This window comes from Corvus hawaiiensis, chromosome 3 (assembly GCF_020740725.1).
Source record: "Corvus hawaiiensis isolate bCorHaw1 chromosome 3, bCorHaw1.pri.cur, whole genome shotgun sequence".
Classification (NCBI taxonomy): Eukaryota; Metazoa; Chordata; class Aves; order Passeriformes; family Corvidae; genus Corvus; species Corvus hawaiiensis.
Window position 1 is genome coordinate 52,628,481 of NC_063215.1, and position 18,084 is coordinate 52,646,564.

The 18,084-nt window shown below is 39.4% G+C and overlaps 1 long non-coding RNA gene across 1 annotated transcript in view; it reads right to left on the reverse strand.

Moving 5' to 3' along the window:
- Nucleotides 1-2,906: 2,906 nt before the first annotated feature.
- Nucleotides 2,907-18,084, reverse strand: part of LOC125322330 — a 33,333-nt gene continuing 18,155 nt past the window's right edge. The window contains exons 2-3 of the long non-coding RNA XR_007201957.1: nucleotides 6,768-6,909; nucleotides 2,907-3,250 (exon numbers count right to left, since the gene is read on the reverse strand). This is a non-coding gene — a long non-coding RNA (uncharacterized LOC125322330). The remainder of the gene's footprint in view (nucleotides 3,251-6,767; nucleotides 6,910-18,084) is intronic.

Genomic DNA, 18,084 nt, shown 5'->3' on the forward strand with positions numbered 1-18,084 from the left:
GGGATAACAATGTCCATTTCTGAGTTCAACTCAGTTCAGAAATACTCATGCATGGCTGCTAACTTCAGTGGAAATTTCTGTGGCATGGATGTTTTTTCCAGCCTGCTTGCTTAAGAGGATGATAAGAAAAGGTAAACACAAGCATTTTGCTGAATAAGAGTAGTACTTAAATGATTGAGTGAGTACCTCCAAAATAAGACTCACGTTTCCCACGACCTTGTCCATATTATTGAATTTTCACTTTCCTAGCAAGATAATACTTTGAAGACTGGAGTAAACAAATCAAAGACCTTGAACACAGATTGGTAGGATGGCCTTGTTTTTTCTTTTCTCTTTCATGGGATTTGCAATTTTCTCTGCAGCATCATGTAGTGGAAAATGTTAGCAGAGCTGCCCTCAGATGATAATCTGTATTCTACACAAAGTCAAGCAGTTCGAGTGAGGGCTGGAGAATGGCAGCAGAAGCATCTCGAAATGACCACTGAGTAACTTCGGTCTATTTTGTCCCCCACTAATGGATTACCTGGTGCAGACTGAGCTTGAGTCAGTTCTCTGAAACAATTGTAAAATTGGCAGAAGTATTGAGAGAAGAAAGCCTAAAAGGTACATAACATCAGTTCAGGAATAGCTTGGGGTAGCAGGCCATCCTGATACCCAAAAATGTGGGATGCAGGGCTCTACTGGCACTATTACCCTCAGACTGGACATCCTTCACTTTCACATGCATACATATCTACAGAAAAATGCCCTATAGCTGGAAAGAATACTATAAGGGAAATGTGATGGAACTGGACTTTTTTGCACTCTGAAGAAGATTAAGATGAAATGTAATAATAGCACAAATTCATCTTCTTTAAGTGAAGCTCTGATGAAAATGTATGTATTGAAAAACCTGGGTTGCTGCTCATGATGGTGATCCACAGCCAGGCAGGCCTAAGTCAGCATGGATAGAGAAAGATGAGTTGAGTTGCCTGTAGGTCCCAAAAATTGTTCATTACCCGTGAACATATATAAATCCTTCTTTTTTTAAGGCTAGAGGAGCAATGCCTCCCTAGTGCCCTTCTAATGCATTTTTGTAATGAATCATAAGTATGGACCTCTAATAACACAGAACAATTAAATGTCTGGTGCCCGGTGGGTCTTTTGGACTGCTGGTTATAATTTAATGGTAAATAATAAAAATGTTAGGTGTTCCAGCAGCACCTGAGAATGCTCAGACATTTGAGTAAACATTTTCTTAATAAACACAGCTGTGAGAGTCACTGATTTATCTGTCATTCCCAAACAGAAAGAGCACACCTGGCTTAAACAGATACAACTCTCCTTGAAGTTAATGCAAGCTGCTGTGATAGCAAGAGCTGAATGTAGCCTGATGTGACAAATCTCTGAGAACTGAACAAAAAACCCTTATTAACAGTCTAATTCTTTAACCACAAGAACATCCACTTTTACCAGGAAAATGTATGCTCCTTTCATATAATCTGACAAATGTGTCTTATTCCAAAGAAGATGTTTTTTAGGGAGAGAAAAAAAAAGTGTGGAGAAATCCAATCAGTATTACTTAACCTACCTCCCTTCATGTGGATGTTCCCAACTCATTGATATTGCACAGGCTGCAATAGAACAGACAAATCAATCACACCATGGCACTGTTACTGGCTCAGCCTCTCTCCAGCCACTGATAAGTTGTCCTTTTCCCCCCCTTTTTAACAAATGCATTTCTTCCTGGTGGGAGAAGCGCCATCAGTTTTACTAATGTCAGTGTAGGTCGAGACACTCCACAGTGCCATCCTTCCCTCTCCAAATATCCACATACACCTACGGAAAAACTAAATACTAAGAAGTGTTTTTCTCGCTATGCTGGGATCCTTACAGGGCAATCAATCAATAAATAATAGTAGTGAAGTTGCAAGATATAATGAAGCAGGAGAAAGGAAGGAAAGAGGGCAAACTGAGGCTTTATTTTCAAGCCAGGAAATCGAAGACTCTGCCAAGCCATGTTCTGCAGCAAGACCCTAGCTTTTTTCTACAATGCTAAATGGTTGCTGCATAATAGTGCTTTTGGTGCTAACCCAGTGAAAAATGATTTTTTTTTTCTTTTTTTCATTTTTGAGAGTTTTCCCCTATTGTTCTGGTGAGCTCTGCCTGTGTAAGAACTGTGCACTTCTTTGTTCGTCTTCTTAATAGCTACCTTATAAAAAGTCAGCAGAATAAACTGGTTCAGCTAATTGAGACCAATCTATCTTCCTCTTCTTCTCTTCTTCTTCTTCTTTCTTCTTCTTCTTCTTCTTCTTCTTAATTTTTTAACAAATCTAAATGTATTTTAGAGCTAGAAAAGTCTGAATATTAGACTTACACTATACTTGTATAAAAATATGTGAAGAGAGACTAATTCATTGGAAAAATAGTGTAATCTGAAGGATTCGGTTTGTATATTATGTAGGTGCATATGTAAAAAATTGCATTTTTTTTTTAACTTTTCTTTAACATGTATACACAACTCTGAAAACTTACAAACTGCTCTAATAAAATAGAAAATGTGCAGAACCCTAACACTCCCCTCTGCTTCCCAGCTAGAGATGAGTCTCTCCTATGTGGTCTGAAACACAGGGCATGTGTTTGGGGACCTCTGCTTCTGTGGATCCAACTAAAATGTTCCTACACTCCCTTGTTCCATAACTCCACAGTTGCATGTGCTCCCACATGGCTACTGGCTGCTTTGTCTTGTGGCACTGCAGGAAGAAGTTACAAAATATGAAGTGGGAGTTAAGCTGTCTGAGGCAGCACTCAGCTATTACTTGCAATGAACGTGGTCACGGAGTACTTCAGCTAATGTCTCCTCCAGCTTACCCTGTTCCAATCTGGCCTGGTTGTTCCTTGGAGCTTTCCACTGTACTTTGCTATGATGGGAGAAAATCACTGCATGTTCCAAATTTTTGCCATGTGGTTTTGCTTCTATTCTGCAGAATGTGTCCAGCCTAGAGATGGTTTTCTTTCTCAAGCAATGTTACCAGTCACATTTGGTTTCTAAGCCTACATGTGTTTCAGCAATCCTGCTCTGTATCTGGGTCCTGCAGACCCCAAATTGATGTGGCCGGCTCTCAGATTTTCTTGTCTTGGACTGTTTTTCAATCAGTACTTCTTGTAACAGCCTTCATTTGTTGATTGTTTTCTGAGTGCCTTGGGAGTCACAGAAACCAAGGATCAGCATCCAACAGCTTTAATTGATGCATAATGCTCCCCTAGATACCTTTGAAAGACAAAGAGTAGAAGTGAACAAATTTGAAGTGTAGTTTTTCAGTATTGGCCAACTTGCATATCACAAAACAATGGAAAGATCTTGGACACAAACAATGTATTCTGCTTGAGATTCTGTTCTCACACATTTCTTGCTACATCTTATCATTGCCCACAGAAAATGCATTCTTCATAACAAGCAAAAAGAGGGTTATAATCTGCGGTTGACCTTTGATGGAGATAATGATACATTTTCTTTCAAAATCTGTGTGAGGCAGAGTTATTCATAGCTTCATGAAAATGCCCTGTTTAAAAACAGTGCATTGTTTTAAGTTAAAAAAAAAAATCACATTTGATTATAGTTTACAAATGTCACAATCCTACCCTGCACACAATAGGGGAGCTATGTTGATGTGGAAATTTGACAAGAGCCCTTATAGAACAAGAAGTTGAAGAGGCTGTGATCAGTTTTAAATGTATAATAAATATGTAAAAATAAAACTGAGAGAAAGTTTATGTTTTTAAGTTTAGAACTGGACCCATCAGATAAACATAGAAATGGAGAAAATGTGTCATAAGACTTTGTATGCTCTGTAGTATTTCAACCGAAAAGCTCTCCCTGGATCATCTGGCGCAAGTTTGGTGCATTCAAAATTCCAGTCGAGTTCCATATAATTTATTTTTATTGAGGGGTTTTTCTCATCATATAAGGCACATTGTCTACCTTTCCTCTCTGAACGATATTCTACCTAACAGCCCTGATCTGTTCAATGATTCTGAAGGGCACAGAAGGGCTGTGGTCAAACTCTCCCTGTAGAACCAGTCAATGTTAAAATCAAGGTAGAGTTTACTTGAAGATCTCAACATCAATATCATCTTTATTAATTACTCCTGTTCAACTCAGAAACTTTTTATTTCATCCAAATATTCCTGTTAACAATTAAAATACAAGTAAATCTGCTGAGAGACTGATTTTATGGGCAAAACTAGCTGTAATATTTCTTTTCCTCCATTGTTCAGACTTGTTAATTTTCCTGATGTTCTGCAATGCCTCCTTCAGTTAATGGCCTTTTTTTTAGATGGCATGACTGGAAGAAAATGTGTAAAGGGCAGTTTGTGTTTGTAGTGCTGTAGAGTTATATGCCTCTGGCAGTTAATGGTAGATTTCTATGTTTAAACATATTTGTCAAATGCTGTGTTAGCTTAAATATTGAAAGGGATGCTTGGAGAATGCAGGTTACCCATATGTACATTTTCATCACACTGATTAAAATGAATTTCACAAAGAAAGTTCTATTAATGAAAGAGTTTAGGAGCTTCCACATTATTAATGCTTCTTGTTAAGCTTCTGGTATGCTCCGGCATTTCATTCTTGTGAACACATTAAGTATTCAGAGAATGAAGGAAAGGCGATCAAAGAAAGGGGAGTAGAGAAATGAAATTTTGTGTGCCTAGACTGTTTAGGAGGTGGATTTCAAATCCTAGGATAAACAGTAACCATAAGTGACTGCAAAAATAATGAGCATTAGGATATCTGCTAAGACAAATTTAAGGAGTAATTAAAATGTCAGCATTATCACCCAGTCTATGTAAATAGGGCAGGCTGTTCAGGCCTTTGGGTCGCTGGATCTGATATATAACTGTGACATGGTCTACAGCTGTTCTAAAGAAGTATAAACTAGGTATGAGATCTTACCACATCATTTTCTGGGAAATATGACCTCTTGCTTGAAAACTAAGGCAGAATTTGTTTAGGTTTGCAGAAGCACACCCTTAAGTACTTTATGAGCAGGGATAGATTTCTGAATCATTGTGCTAGGCAGAGACAAATTAGGCTTCTAATATACTATGTGCATTAGAAGTAATACAGCCTTTCAGATATACGAAGCAAAGCTAGAAGCTGACTTATTTCAACACATGCACCTCTGTTTCTAAGGGATACAGACATCCAAAAAAAAGTTCATCATCTTGGATTTGTTGTAGTTTCATTTATATATCAGGTTAAAAATAAAAAGCTATCAAACCCAGGTGAAATGTCCTGTATAAGTTTACACAGACACACCAATTTGATGGTCCTGGAATCCATTTCCTATTCCTTTCCGAGACATACCTGAGAAATTTTTTGTTAAACAAAAAGTTGTGGTTCTTTCCCTCTTTTTGTCAGGATGCCGTTCATAGACAAATATAACATTTTAAAAAGGTTTTGTCCAGACTTCAGTACAAACTCAGAAAAAAAGGACAACCCAGAGTGGATGGGAAATGATCCATCAAAATAATCATTATGTGGTGCCTTTTCATGCAACAGAAAATGAAGGGTTCAGTTTTCTCAAGCAAAGAAGGAAAACAAATACATTTGTGCTGTTTCTCAACTGCTGCAAATAGATTCAGCTTCACTGACCTCAGCAGAACAAGCAAGAGCCTGAATTTCACTTTATTATTCACATTATATTGTCACCATGAAGATATAATATAGTCTAAAGGTAGAAGAGATGTAGTAAAGGGGAAATGCTTTCTCAAAGATGGGTTGTAAGAGATCACAAAGGCAAAGCCTGGGCAGAGGGGCAAAGAGTAGAGTTAACAGATGCTTTCTGCTGACACTGTACCACAGTGAAAGGTTGTACATCTCAGAGCTCAAGCGCCAGTGCTACGGGTGAGAAGTGTGGAAGCACCATCCAGAACAAGCATGAAAACATGGAGTTGTAATCCTTCCAGCAGCAAAATCCTGGGTGAACTTTCCCCCTTTAAACACACCACTTTTAATTTTACCCTCTCTTGGGCCCCTGGGGCTGTACTTCAACAAAGCAGAGCACAAACTTTCGCCATACATGCCCAGAGCTGTCCCAGTCTTGACAGGATCAAGCAGCTCCAAGTTAGTGCCTCCTGAATTTTTTGCTGTGCTACAGTTCATTTTCAGTGAGGCAGGTGGGTGGAAAGTTTTATTCCTATCTCATAGGCTGATATGCGGGCTGCTCTTCTGAGGGTCATGGGTTTGAACCCCTCAGGCCAAGAAGGAAAATTAAGTCCATTCTTTTACCTTTGGGATTGTATATTTGAACAAAAACCCCCAAGATATTCCTCCCACACACAAAAAAAATCAACCCAGATAAAAAAACCCAATAAGTAAAAGATCAGTGTGATGAGCACTTTTTTCTTAAAGATAGTTGCAGGGCAAACTGTTCAGTTTTTTGAAGGAGTTTCACCTCCTGGCTTTCTCCAGGCTGGGAGAGCAGCAATGACAGAGATGGCCACCTGCAGCTCTCTTATTCTGCCATTAGTGCTCCCTAAAAAGTAGGTTTCAGCAGCTACCTGCTGAGCATACTGATTTCAGGCAGGTCCAAGCTTAGCATGTCAATAGTTTTGGATTTCATTAGGAAGTATCTGACTCTCCTCTGAAGATATACGGGGGTAAAGATTTCACTCCAGGACCAAAGCTGGCAGACTGTGCTCTCCTGGGGCTAACCTTTATGTGCACACTGGGAGAGAAGCAGGGATTAAAGCCAACACTTAAATAGACCTTCCTTTTAAAATACCTGTGAATTCGTGCAGGATAGAACAGGGGCAGTCCACACATTCTGTCTTCTGCTGAAAATATATCTTTTGTGATAGTAGACACAAAATGCTTCATCTGTGTGCTTATGTGTGCAGCATGCATCAAAGTCTGTGTCTGCTGTACTGGAAAAAGTAAAAAATCAATCATATCAGGGCAAGTTGTTGTGTAAAACTTCCATCATACTCTAAAGCTGCTGTATACTTTTACCTGTGTCTGAAGAACCTTCTACCTCCATTAATAGTTATCACAGATTAATTCGTTTGTAAAAGAAGGCCACATATTTGCTGCTTCATCTTTTACCAAAAGCACTTTTATACAGCTGGTACTCTGTATTCTAGACTGACTTAAGCCATCTCACCTTAATAGGTTTGTTGGCTTTTGCTTGCTTAAGTTCCTGCTCCAAAGTAGCTGCTGCCGTTTCAGGTAACACATGTTCTAAAGTGTGCTGAAGGCAAAACAGCTCTGTTGAAAGGACCAAATATAATAATTTCTGATGGAAGTTTCATGAAAATGGAATTATTTTGAAAACCAAAATGATCATTCCTTAGCTGAAGTTTTTTTTTTTTTTCAGATGCCGTTGCTAGTGTATTCTTTCTCATGTAAATATAGTGTTTCCTAAAATTAAAGGGACAAGTTATCTCATTACTGTATGATCTAACATTCATGCAGCCCTTCTAGTTAGCTCTACATGAAGCTTCCAGATGCTAGACTTGATGATCTGAGAGGTCTTTTCCAAATTTAATGATCAAATTTCACTTCCCAAGGTGTGATGTTATGAAGGATGTTATAAAAATCAGTTGATTTGTAATCTTATATGAAGAAAGGAGGCAGTGATTTTAATCTGTCACTACCAAAGCTAGATTGTGAGTCAGTTTTATAAGAGCTACTAAATGTCAAACAAATAAAATAACAACAAACTTAGGTTAAAGCCTTGTGAAGTACCACTTTCCTGTCAGTGCACCTAGCTCATTTTCTTCATAGAATAAGAGAAACATAGAATCACGTAATGGTTTGGATCAGAAGGAACTTTTAAAGATCATCTAGTTCCAGCCAGCCATGGGAAGGGACATCTTTCGCCAGACCAGGTTGCTCAAAATCCTGTCCAACCTGATCTTGAGCACTTTCAGGGGTGGGACATCCACTGCTTCTCTGGGCTGCCTGTTTCATTGCATCACCACCCTCACAGTAAAGAATTTCTTCCTTATGTTCAATGTAAACCTCCCTCTTCCTGCTTAAAAGTGTTACCTCTTGTCCTATAAGTACAGCCTTGGTAAAAAGTCTCTCTCCAGGTTTCTTATAAATCCTCCTTAAGTATTGAAAGGCCACAGTAAAACTTCCTCAGAGCCTTCATTTCTCCAGGCTGAACACCCCCAAACCTCTCAACCTGTCTCCATAGGAGAGGTGTTCCAGTCCTCTGATCATCTTCATGTCCTTCCTCTGGGCTTGCTCCAGTAGGTCCACATCCTTTTAGTGTTTGAAGTCCCAGAACTGGATGGAGTATTCCAGGTGGGGTCACGTAAGAGCAGAGGGGGAAAATCACCTCCCTCGACCTGCTGGCCATGCTGCTTTCTAAGCAGCCCAGAATATAATGCCAGAAAATATTTTCCAGGCACTAAAAACTCTTAAAAACAATGGGTTCTTCTGCTCTTTCTTTGTGGGGAGATTTCTCTTCCAACTGAAAAAGCTGTTTACTGCTTTTATTATTATCTCTAATTATCAGCAAGGGCCTCTGACTTGAGGTGTGCAGGTGTTCAGAACATAAAAATAGCAAAAGCACAGCTGAGTAGTGTATAAAAGAGCACAGCTGCAAAAGCTTCACCTTCCATGCCAACCACGGGCCTAGACTTTTCCAGGCGATCCTATCCCCCTTATTGGGTCCTGCAATGACAATGCTCTGCAGGGCTGGACATCTAGAAACGGGCTGGTCCTCAGCTCTGAGTGGTTACTCAACTACTCAGGGCACTAGGAGTAAAGCAAGAGGAGCCGCAGACTGCTGGAGCTGATAGAAGTCCTGCCTGAGCTGAAATGCTCTAGAAGTGCAAAGGATCAGTGGAGGAGGAATAAAGAGTAATTCACTGTACATGCCAGCAGCACCTGCCAGCTCAGGAGAAAATATACAGAAAACAGTCCTATTTCAACAATAGTTGATTCTACAGCATTAGGCATTTAGAAAAAGTTTCAGTTCAGTCACACAGAGGAGGTTAGCATAAAACTTTGGTAATGAAATGTGAAACATCTGTATCTGCAGAGCAGCACTAAGATCCCTCAGCTGCTTTTAAACAGGCTTTGATATTGGCAGCAACCTGGCCACAGCAGCCCTGAACTCAGCACAGGCTGATTTATCCTTGTCAGGGGGAGTATTTGGAAATGGTTATAGTGTAGTCAGCTTCTATAACAAAAAAAAAAAAAAAAAGTCATGAATTCTGCAAACAACAGGAAAAACAAAACATGTATGACTTTGTACGCAGACAATACTGAAGTTCTGGAGAAAACATTGCAGCTTCTTCATAGTGAAAAGGGTTAAAATTAGATGAACATATCCCTTGTAAATGACCAAATGAAAATGAATTCCACAAACTGTGTTGCATAGTTATTTATGGGGTGGGTATGGATCCCTAGCATTAGTAATATACCCTGAACAGCTCCTGAGGTAGATGGGAATGATTGCCTCCAGCCAGGTCCAGCCCTTGTCCTCACCTGGTAAACTGCACAGGATGCACTCATAAACCTGTTCGTGCTGTGCCTGCCCTCTCAAGCACCAACCCCAGTTCTGTCACTAGCCCTGCAATTCTCTGACTGGGGACAGTATGAGGACTTTCCTACCTGTTTCTGTCTGTCAGTCAACTTGCTTTAATGAAATTTTCTGTTACTTTGGCACATTCCTAATGAGCTTCTGAAGAGAATGTTGGCAATGATATATATGTATCACATATTTCACTACAGAAATCAGCTGGCAGACGACTTGTGAGTGGTCAGGCCCCATCTCTCTTGTCAAGCCTGTATCCCCCTGTCGGGTTTGTTTGACAGGAGACCAAAGAGGCAAAATGCGCTGTGGATTGCATGGCTATGCAGACTGATGTAGCAAGTTTTACTTTCACTGGAAATGTGCCTAAGGAAGTCAAAGAAGCACATTGAAGATCAAGAATTAATCTTTGAATCATGAGCTTGGGCAGCCAAAGGACTCACTCAAGCTTATGAAGTAAGGTGGTGGTTTGTCTTTGTGGGCCAAGGAATACAAGCTATCCCATGAAAGTGGACACAAACTGAAGGGCACTTGAGTGTCACATATGACTTCACTGCTAGAAACTGGAGAGTCACTGGAGACTTCCATCAGTCAAGGCCAAACAAAAAGTTCATTGTGAGCTGGGGTCCCAGAGGCTGCTACCACTTCATGAAAATTTTCCTGGGAAACAATGGTTGCTAGTAGAACTGGGATGGAAGGGTTGTCACAGAGATAGATGCATATTACAGAGAAATATGCAACTTGTTCTCTAAAACCCCTGAAAGAAGAAATCCCATTTGTGACTTTCCTCAAGCAATTTGTCAAATAGACAATAGCTTCAGCAAACTGCAAGGGGCAGAGATCCTGGGCTGTGGGAAAGGAGGTGGATATGGGGTGCCCAGTGGTCTCCAGGGGGTGGCTGCAGCTATGGCAGTGTGTGGGACTGCAGGGCAATTGGGATGTGGAGCATGATGGATGTCGTATGAACTAGAAATGCTGCACTGGAATGCTGGTCATTGTTTGGTGGTGGTGTTCTTTTGCTTCTCTTGAGAGAGGAGTTGTTGAGGAAACTCAGCCTTCATGAGGCCTTTGGCGGAGCCAGCCAGGAGGAGTGGCAGCGGTGCTCAGAAGCTCCAGTGGCAGTGTCCAGCAAGGAGGGGTCACACAGGCACTGGGTTAAACTCACCGCTGCCACACTCCTCATTCCACAGAGCAACACTGGAGAAGCCCCTCCCCACATGTGCTCCAAAAGGACCAGTTATACATTTGACCGAGGACACAATACCCAGAAACTCCTTAGGGGAAGGAAAGGGCATCGAAACCTCCTGTGCCTCCTCCCACGAGGGCCATAACCCCTCGAAGGTTCATGCTCGCTCATGTTCTCCACAGCTGTTGTGAAGCTGTGGTTTGCCCCTGTAGGATGGAAGAGCTTCAAAGGGCAGGGTGGAGAGCACTTTCACCCAGAACAGCCCCGGCCTTGTGGCAAGGGCGTGGGTTTTGATTTCCTTGGGCACAGGAGGGTGTAAACCCCAGCTTTCCCACATCTAGGGTAAAAGCCCTGACCACAGAGCTCTTGAATGTAGCAGAGGAGAGCAGCAACAGCTGCCGCTGCACTTCGCAGAGCAGCTCTCTGTGTTTTGGGAATGTTCATTGGCTCTACCCCTTGGGCAAGATGGGTGCAGGTGCAGGAAAGCTGAGTTCATTGGATCTGATGGTGCCAGAGTGTGAGTTAACTGGGTGCAGTGACATGAGAGGCATTTCTGGACATGCCCACAGCAGAATTTCAGGAGTCTGGAGAATTTTAATGTGAAAAGCTGGCTCCTCCGGAGTTTAGGCGCTTCCAGGGTGTGGCAAAATATGAGCAGGAATTTAGAAGTCTGCAGTTTTGGATGTAGGTGCTTCATCCTGGTAGAAATAAATATCTCCTTTCCTTCTGTCAGGCTGGGTACAGTTCCCCAAATTTGCAGTGTAACTCCTTGCTGAGTTAGGAACAGTTTTTCTCCAATTCAAGGAGCATTATGCCTGGCAAAAAAATAAAAACTATCAGCAGAAATGATGCCACAATGTTCTGACTCTATAAGATTTATGGGGCTGTGGGAAGCTAGTTTGGATGAATCATAAATAATTGCATGTAACATACTAATGTAGTTGCAGAGTGGGAGTGAGTTTAGTTTTATCCATTAATTCAAAAGACTCTCCTTGTGAGCATTTGGGAAAAGTAATTTAGCAAATTCAAGCATGAGTCAAGGTAACTTAAATTAGAAAAAGATCTTCCTAAATGGCTAAAAATGAAATGAAAAAAGAAGAAGAAATAAAACTAGGTGTCACAATCTAACAGCCCTTTTTTACACAAAAGGTTCCATAAAACATATGCATAGCTCCTAATATATTACTGCAGAACAATTCTTTCTAGTTTTATAAAGATATCATGTGTCATTTTAACACTGATAATAAATTGTGCATTTAGCAATATATGCAACACATTCATTGATAAATGCTTTGGGCACAGCGCTAGAGTCAGCTGTCTTTGATATTAACATCACATCTCCCAGACTCAGTGTTTTGAGAGGCAAATTTGACCTAATGCCCAAAGTCCATACAGCCAAGTGGAAGAAAAATTACCGCCAACAAACGACTTGTCAACTACTAGTGTTTCATAGGTTTGATGTTTTGCACTGGAGGCTGATGTTATCTCATTGACCTTAGCTTATACTGGTATTCCTCTGTGACATCAAAGAATTTCTTTTGGTTGTAAATAGTAACAATATCAGTCCCTAACTAGAAAAGTTCCCGAGGATGAGAAAAGCCCCATCTTTTTTGTGTCAAAGCTCTAAATTATTGCAAGGAGACAGAAGACTCCCTGAACAATGGAGATGAATAGGAGGGTTGCACTTAAAACGAGAGGCTGAGAGTTGTGCTGAAAGAAGCTCAGCCTGGTTTCCTAGAACTGGCTCTTCAAAACTTGTCCTAAGAAGCTCATATTCCCACTGCTACAGCATCTCTTCCTACTTTTGCCTACTCATATCTAGGCTGAGAGGTCCCCTGAGCCCGATGTTGCTAATATGTCAGTATTGCTACTATGGGGTGTCCTGGATTCGACAGAACAGAAACAGACTTTAAGGCAATGCTTTTATGCCAGAGTTTTTAAAAGTTAAATGCACAAGACACATAAGGTATTCAAAAAGGCAAAGAACTGGAAAGTAAAACCTGAGTCGGTCAGTGACAGAGCCAGGACTATAATAAAAATATCTGGCTGCCTACTCAAAGATTGATTTTTTGGATATCTCTGCCTGTCATTCCACATCTGTTTTTTCCAACAGAAGGATGTATATAGCATGTGATTTGCCCAATAAATATGGTTATATTTCCTCCCTTTCATTTTTCCCTGTCCAGAAACAAACTTACAATTAGAACTGGCTGGGAACTTTTAACAATGTCTTTTTCCACAAAAAAAAAAAAAAAAAAGTTTACCAGTAGGGGTTTAGCTGGTGTGGGATTTATTGTCAAAATGAAAATGAATCCACACTATAATATATGTTATTTACCTAGAAAATAAGGTACCTGGCATCAAGCCTGTAGCCTATATGAGGAAGAACAAGGGTTTGAATCAATTTTCTTGAATGCTCAATGAAGGCATATTCTATTGAGTGTTTCTATTTGCCTTTCTTAAAAAGAGAATATAATCTAATGTATAAACCTAAGAGATTTTTTCCCAGCGCTATGTCTTTTTTAGCACCTGTACTTTTCCAGTTTAAAATCTACAAGTGAATACTTTCTCAAGCATGAATTTCAGAAATTCTACTCTATAATTGTCCTGAATAATTCTTGGCCTGCAGATTACTTGCAATTAGTGTGTTGTGACTGTCATGTATTCAAAAAGATAAGTTTGTTTTGATTATGTAAGGTGGGAGAAATAGGTCATACAGAACACTTCCATTCTGACTGGCTGGGGTCTACACTTAGATCCATGTTTCTGTTTTGGAACTCATATTCTGCACATTGTTGATGACTACTAGTCTGTACTTTAACTTTTCTGTTTGAAAATATCTGGCAGTAAAATAATTTGCTTGAACAGAGGAGGGTATAAGCAGAGACATATTTTCTAAACATTTGCCTGATTACTTTTGCAAATTGTTTTTGCCATGATTTCCCAGACTGTTTAACATCCAGATCAAGCACTTTGAACTTTAGGATGGGAACTTGATGTGAGAAGATATTAAGGAAGCAAATGCAGATGTAGAAATAGATTTGAAGCAATTACATGGAAGCCAGTTTATCCAGATCCTCTATCTGCCTGGTGGATACCACACAGAATTTGGTATTCTGGTTTTCCACCCCTCATCCCCAACTGCATGTCATGCTGTGTACACTTTAGGTGTGCTGCGTGGCTGAGACAATGTAAAGAAATCCTAAAGCTACTCTAGTGTCTCTTCGGGACCAGACAGTGGCTCTTTGGGACTTTGCCTCTGGAGGTGTTTGTACCACTACAAAAGGGCAGACATGATCAGACTCCACTCACATTCATGCCATTCCCAGAGTGGGGAACCTGCTTCAAAAGCACCACAATGCTTGAGCAGGAGCCACCTGGCACCCTGAAAGAGGAGAGTTGGCTTTGCAACACTCAGGCACTAAGTGACTTAGTTGAGCAGACTGACTGCTACAGTGTTTATACCACATTCCCCTTTGGATGGTGCAGTCCTCCATTCTCTCTAGTTCGCCTTTCCTCAGAAAGCCTTGGGAAAGTGATGGTCCCAACAGGCTGAAGATAACTATACATGATAAACCTGTACAGAAGCTATGTAAACATAGGTAGTGCAGCCTTAGCTCTCAGGCAACATATTTTCTACTCAGTGAAGCTTGTCCACTCAGGTTCAGCCTGGCTTTTACTTGTGTTCACACAATTGCTTACCAGCCTATAATGGAGCAAGTTCTTGTATATGTGCAGTGGAGGCAGAGGAAACTCATTTCTGCCTGTATATTTTTGATGTTAAAATACTGTCAGTGCATAATTAGGTTATTTTGTCCCTTTTTTTTTTTTTTTTCTTTTTTTTTTTGAAGGGCCAGATTTGAAGGCAATTGAAATGTACATCTGAATCTTCATCTATCAGAAGCTGGAGAAGACTTTACCCAAGCAAGTAGTCCCACTAGTGCTGCTGATGAGATGTCTTCTATGGAGAAAGACTATATCAAGGAATTGCAAAATTAGAATCATGTAATTTTTTATGTTGGAAAAGACCTCTGAGATCCCTGAGCACCCCTATTAACCTAACACTGACAAGTCCACCACCAAACCACGTCCCCATTAGTCTGTAGGAGTGGCATTCTATACCTGAATTCTTTTCCTTCGCTTTCTAATGCAAGAAGCAAAAGTCCTAAGAGAGCACTACTATAACTTTCCCAGAAGTTGTATCTGTATTTTTCTGAGGTTAATCTCTTTTCTGTAACAAGATAGACTGTGCATTGAAAAGCAAATGCAAAATCCTTGTCTGCTCCAACACACTGGAAAATACTGTTGCTAATCATCCTGAAACAAGCTTGGACTGGCTGAGACACACAAATAAAACATAATTTTAAAAGCAAATATTTCTTGAATTTACCAGTTCCCTTAATTTCTACTTTACATTGAAGGTGCCTGGGGCTCTTTCCTGGACTGATCTTCCTCCTGATTGAGGAAATAATAGACGTTCAAGTAAGCCTAGTCACAGAAGCTTTTTGTTAGGACTAGTTCTTGCTTATAAAGAGCATTTTGCCGAGTTTACATAAATTCTAATTTATTAAGGGATCAGATTTTACATTGAGGACATTTATGCTGGCTAACAGGAAAATTTTAGGTTTAGGATTTCAGGAGTACTTTTTTCATTATATGCCTGCTGGTGAGCAGAAGTATTTCTCTAGAATTTTGTGACAGCAGCAAAACTGTGTTTATTTTTTTTTTTTAAGCTCAGGGTCACCAAATGTATGTCATTCTGGTTAGCCATATTCAGCAAATGTAGATTTAGATGATTTAGCAAAATATTGAAAGGGAATGAATGTTATTTTTACTTCTGTCATGAAATAATATTATTGTGACCAAAAACTTATTCTATGTAAAATATATAGATAAGTAGATTAATTTCTGGTTTTGCCTACTACTTTCCCTAATAACACTTATAAAACACAGGTTATTAAACACCAAACATACTATTTTCCAAAGACCTCTATGAAGTAGCCATGTGTAATGACTGTACATTCAGAGCTGTGTGTGTTTCACAAATTTAATTCATTTGCCAATTTCCTTGATTTGCTAAGCATTTACAAATGAAAAAAAATCCCTGTTCTAAAATTATACCCTATGTTTTGCCTCACAGCAAATTTTTTGGGATGTCAACTAGTCATTATATTCATATGACTGGTTTTTTGGAATGGTTTTAAAAATATACGCAAAATAGCAATCCATACATGAATTGGAAGCTTTGGAGCTTCATATTATTTTTTAATTACACATCAGTGCTCTAAAAGTAAGTGTGAAACACTTCACACTGATTCCAAGTATCATAATGCATTAGTGCTAGGTCTCTTCTAAACCTCTAAAAACAAAGAATTATTTGCCTGGGGGGTAGATTGCTAGAATGTTGGGCATCCTAACAACTGGATTCTCCAGGAGCAGGAAAAATCCATGAGCTAACTCAAATGATGAAGGAACTCTGCAGATAGTCACAGATTCTTTAGTTTATCCTTGGGCTGCAGCACTACTAGGAATCCTACTAATAAGCTTCATCCTATCTCCTTGTGGCTGGTCTGCACCTCCCATTGCTGCCTTTCCCTAGTCATAAGAGGAGTGAGAAGGCAGAAGTACCAGTAAGACAAGTATAGTAAAGAGAAAGGTTTCTTTTGCAGAAGCTGTCATTTGTGGAAGGCAATACGTTCCACCTTCTAAGCAGAGAAGTAAATACACACGGTGAATGGTCCCTGTCTCACTCGCCCTTTGCGCTGATCCGAAGGTTGTTAAATTTACAGCAAAAAGGGAAAAGAACATGAGACATGCTTTTAGTGAAATGTTAGTCTTCAGAGCAGTCTTAATCAAGGCACTAAGGAGTACAAAGAAAAGAAATGTCTTCGATTGTCTGCCTATGCTAGAATCTAATGTAATAAACAAGAGAACTGAGAACTGCTCATTTTATGGGCTTAATTTGACTTAGATGGTATTGATACTTTTGGAAAGATGTTCATGACTTTAACTTAAAGTTATAGAACTTAATATAAAAAGGGACCAGCTGAGCAAATTAAGAGAGTGGTACTTCATCAGAATGAAGCTATTTGTTTCTGGATCAGCAAAAATTTGGAAATAAATTATATTGTTGATATTAATCCTTATCGAGTAAAGTTCTAGCAAAGAATACCCAAAGTCTTCTGCTGAAAACCACACCAAACTAGTAAGCAGGATGATCATATCCCTAAATGTGTGTCCACACTATGCAAGGGGAATTGTCAGCACTGAAACATCTTTAAAATTCCATGAGGTTTTAGAAGCAAATTTCCCATCCCAAAAAATACCAAATCAAATCACTAAGATTCTCTTTTAGCCCTTCACTCAACAGGTGGAGTGTACTGGTAGCATGATTAATAATCATGTGCTCGTATATATTATTTTAGGCATTTATAAGAAAGTCTTCCTTTCCCATCGTGATTCAGTGCGAAAAAATACAATAGAAAAATCTAATTTAATTCAGTGAGTTTAATGGTACTTTTTGTGTTTATACTCTCAATTTCTGGCTACTATATTATCACTCATCATATATAGGCTGCTCTGGCAGTTTGCTTTACTTGCATGAGTAGTTCCATATGGGTCCTTTATTCCAAGGAATTTTGGGAGTCACTAATATCTGGACAAGGGACACTGATTACTGAATTCCTGGCTCCGTTTTCAGCTTGGGACTGACTAGTATGTTTATACAATGCAAAAGTCAACCACATGATGCCTAATTCATACTTACAGCACTGCATGTTCCTATTATTTTGTGTAATAATATATCATTTACTTTATAAAGGCTTTTCTTATTCTACTTTATCAGTGGTTCACAGATGAATTTAGAAACAAGTTGAACATCAGAACTTGTAATTTTTCTAAGCCTCTGCTTAGAATCTTTTTCCTGTCCATGTTAATTATAAATTGCATTCAACACACTGAAGACAGTTTATTTGCTTCCTCTGTTTATCTGTTTTGCCTATCTGTAATACCATAGTGGGAATGGCATGTACAATGGCAAGAAAATGACCTGTGTCAAACAAATAGATGGTTTGCACACAGATAAAAAAAGCAAAACCAAAATATTTGCAACATAAATCAGATTTTTTTCTTTCCATCTTTTATTTTTCTGTAGTTCAACATGAATTAAAGATCTGAACTTCTACCAGAAATAATTGTACATGTATTCCTTCATCAAAAGGAAGTGTGATGTTTAATAACTTTCCTTGCTGTTTCTTGTCCAAGATCTGGACTGAATTTTTATTTCCCCATAAGAAGGGAAACTATATTTTAGTGTCCTAAAACCTTAAGGCAGCTTAGTCTGATTGGATTTGCTTTCTATGTAAATTT